Source organism: Pinus tabuliformis, chromosome J (genome assembly GCF_031772625.1).
Source record: "Pinus tabuliformis cultivar Carrire ecotype Pingquan chromosome J, CPIR1, whole genome shotgun sequence".
In the NCBI taxonomy this organism is placed as follows: domain Eukaryota; kingdom Viridiplantae; phylum Streptophyta; class Pinopsida; order Pinales; family Pinaceae; genus Pinus; species Pinus tabuliformis.
In genome coordinates, this window is record NC_142295.1 from 1187402319 (window position 1) to 1187406453 (window position 4135).

Below are 4135 nucleotides of genomic sequence, written 5' to 3' on the forward strand. Positions count from 1 at the left end.
CTCTTACGTGCTTAACATATTAGTCCCGATAGTTCTTCCACTTATCTTAACTTGCTTCTATAGAAATTTATTTGATTCCTAGCTAATAAGAAGCTTTCAATATTTTAACTTTGTTGTAGTTGATTTATAGGTCGTGGGATTGCAACCTGTGGCTTTGATAATTTTTTTTATTACTTTTGTGTTTACCTTACTAACATGTTTTTAGCAATGTTTACCACCGACTCAAGGTATAATTTCTTTTTGAATCTCATTTTATAACCAAACATTTGTATACTTGGACATTGTATACTCGACATTGTATACTCGGACATGGCACCGGAAGTCAATTGTTATTTGTTGGTGGTGGTAAGGTGACTATAATGATTTAGAATATATATATATATTTTCTGATAGGATTTTTCTTTGCTGGTTTAGAGTGGGAAAACACTCCTCACTCGAGCCAATGAGTGAGATTGATTTTCACCCTTTCAACTAATTAAATTTTTCCATGTGTTCAAATGTACATATAATAAATATTTTCCACGTAGCCTTGAGCACATGTTCTCCCCATACTTCCTCTGACTGTTTTGTACTCATGTACTCGCACCATCTTCTGCCATATCAATTTATGCAACATTGAGTCTAGCATAAATTTGGTCACAAATGGGTTATGTTATATGCTAAGTATGACTTGTGGGGGGTGGCTGGGGCAGATGAATGGTTCTCCTTCCTTTTTGGAATGACTATGTTTTCTTCCATTCTCTTTGAGGAACCTATAGTGTTCACACCGTTCTTGATAGACCAGTTCCATTACCTTAACTTTAAGAGTGAAATAATGCGATATACAGGTTGAGATAGAGATATCGGTATGCATGAGAACATCTATGGAGACTTATGGATGAAGGCACTCAGTCCAAAGGCTAAGGGAAAGCTACAATTGAGATAAGGATTTGGAATAATTGAGTATACCATCTTACTAAAAAAAGAGGGACCAAGAAGACCCTATGGATGAGGAGCGGAAAGTGGGTTAATATAAGCTCCAATATCTACCATAAACCTCACACTTGCATCTATGGCTCATGTCCTCACTCTTTGTTTGAGGTACCATAACTTGCAATATTCCGAAGTGGGATTCTTGATGGCCATTTAGAAGAATGGTTATTTTTTCCAAGTTAGATCCTCATGTTCTATTTTATTTTATTTTTAAGAGGGTTCATTTATCACTGAGTTTTTTTATTTCTTTTTAATGTACAATTTTTTTTTCAACAGATATTAATATTTGTATGGCTTTCCTTACAGAAATAGTCAAGGGTTTCTATAAGGGTTTTGGTTGAATCCAGGTTCATTTGACTATCACTTTTGGTTTTAATGGGTGGAAAATCTTGTCATTTACCAACCCCCTTTAGGTAATTCAAATGTCAAACCCTAGGCATGGATTCACTTTCAATAACAATACTCATTTTCTAATTCTTGATTTATTGTTTCTTTTGTGATTATAGGTTAGGACTGCCTGCGTGGTGAACTCTGCAAGGGTACAACTCCATTTTCATGTTGTACATCATCACATCACAATTATCAAAACCAGTGATTTGCAAGAAACTAATTAATTATGAACACCATATAACGGTTAGACACATTTAACATTGTGAATAGAAAAAAGGCCTTACTAAGCTAGAACCAAAAACTTTATTGCAAGAAGATCCCGTGCTATGATACACAATTTTCTCATAGCAAGTTAATATTTTGCAATCATCAAAGTTGTGACTTGAACTAAAGAAGTAAGGCATACTTTTCATAAAGGTAGTGTCAAAAATATGTTTTCTTCCATTCTACATATCAAATGTTTGATTTGAATTCAAATTGGAAGAGATTTGGAATTGGATTGAACTGATAAAAATCTTTAGACAAAAGGCAACTGAAAGGCAAAATGACTGGGACCAAAAGGAAATAGAAATCCATGAAGAATATTACAGAAGAATTGATGCAACTGATTAAAAACCTCACCAACTATATGGAACTTCACATATTTAACAGTTTAAATACCAAAATACCCCAACTAAGCCAAAACTAAAGACTTCAGTTAAGGAATATCTACTCTTATAGTACAAACTTCATAGTGTACATAATTACATCACAATTATCAAAACTCATGATTTGCACTAAAGTACTAAATTACTGACACCATATGGCACTAGACACATTTAATATGGTAAAAAATAAAAATCAAAAAGTCATTACAAGATGGGCTATGATACAATTCAACATAATAAATCAATATTTTGCAATTATGAGAAATCACTACTTGCACTAAAGAATTTTAGCATGAATTTCTTCAGGCTAGGTCCAAAATACTTTTTCTTTCATTTTATATATCAAATATTTTATTTGAATTCAAATTGGATGACTATTGGAACTGAACATATCCAAAATCTCATCCATTGAATTTATGTGACATAAGACAAAATCACCAAGTCCAAAAGGCAAGTGAAACCCATGAAGAGAATTAGATATGTTCATATTGCTTTAAAAAAAAAAAAAAATTAAGACGTTAAATGGATAAGTTGTCTACGTTTGGGCACAGAAGAATGAGAAATGATCATTTATGGTTGTCCGTTCATATTGCTAAAAAAATTAAAAATTAAAAAATTATGGGGTTAAATGGATAAGTTGTCTACGTTTGGGCACAGAACAATGAGAAATGAGAACAATGAGAAATGATCATTTATGGTTGTCTTCATTATTTAGAGAATTAACTACCCACCGTGGATGCAAGCTCTTTCATCTGGTCACAAAACACCCATAATCACTCTTGTAAACTTGTCCATATAGAATATATTTATCCATATCTGGCCATATTCTCAAATTCCAGGGAACAATTGGTGCACTCAGAGTTGTCATCGTACTTTTCATTTTCGATGGAAAAGGTTGCATGTTTTCATGAAGATTTGTCCTCGTAGATTTAATATGAAACAAACAACTTTGACATCATGATTGGGCCACCATAGATAATTCACCTTGGATGTCACTCTAACATCCTTAGGATTAGGCATAAATAGATTCCATGCCATCTACAATGGACTTTCTGAAGAATGATTGAGATCAAGAATGAGATGATCCTCATCAAGACTAATTATCATCAAGCCCATGTTTCCTGTAATGTTGAAAACAATTATCATCAAGCCCATCAAGCCCATGTTTCCTGTAATGTTGAAAACAATGTCTATTTGAACACAATACCATGTACTGTATTATGGTTTCTGATTCAATAATTCTAACAATCCTGTTATGTGTGTAATGACACCTATGTATTAATGTCCATGATCACACTAACAATATCTCCACCAGCAGCTTTTAGAGGTTTAACTGTCTTAACTCTCGATACTCCAGCTTGGGTCATTACCAGTTTAATGTCTTTGGGCTCCACTCCAGTGTCATCTACTTCCTCATCTTCCTCCTGTCCAGCTGCAGGTGTCATCTACTTCCTCATCTTCCTCCTGTCCAGCTGCAGATGTTTTTTTTTTAGCATTACATGACTCATATCAGGCGCCTTGAACTTCTCAGCCACTTGTGTCTGCAACTGAGAACTCAAGTCCTCAATCTTAGCTTCGCCAAACACTATGTAGGTATCTGATGCAGGACTTTTGAAGACATCAGGCTTTGAGATAACAAAGAGAATCTGCAGATTAACAATAAGGGGATGTAAGAATAGTTTAACAAAACTGCTAATTAATGACGGTTCACGACAAAAGACCATTTTGTAAGACACCTCCAGGCTTCAGTTCTGAAATCTACATAAGAGAAAGAGAACTAACATTTTTGTTTTTCTTAATGGTCACCCTAGTAACAGCAGGAATGGGTTTCATCCCAAGTTTAAGCATTGCTTTCCGGCTCTTTTTCTCACTCCTACTTTGCTTTGATTTCCCACTTCCGTCAGCCCCTTGGTCTCCTACAAGAAATCTTATTTTAAGAATATAACAAATGGATGAATCTATGAGCAAGATTCACTTCAATGTGTCATTATTTGAATGATAGTAAGATTCTCCTTACTTCTGAGGATCAAGAGATTTATTTGACTGACATCAACCAAAAGACTGCAACAAACAAACAGTTGTCCGTTGGGTTGTGGTCTAGTGGTTAATCAGGGTGTGACCACATT

General features: G+C 34.5%; 1 pseudogene across 1 annotated transcript; it reads right to left on the reverse strand.

Annotated features, from left to right (window-relative positions):
- Nucleotides 1–2845: 2845 nt before the first annotated feature.
- LOC149231326 (nascent polypeptide-associated complex subunit alpha-like protein) lies at nucleotides 2846–3925 on the reverse strand (annotated as a pseudogene). The gene is made up of 2 exons (XR_016248054.1): nucleotides 3792–3925; nucleotides 2846–3655 (listed from the first exon to the last, which is right to left on the reverse strand). The product of XR_016248054.1 is annotated as a nascent polypeptide-associated complex subunit alpha-like protein (transcript).
- Between the last annotated feature and the right edge of the window lie 210 nt (nucleotides 3926–4135).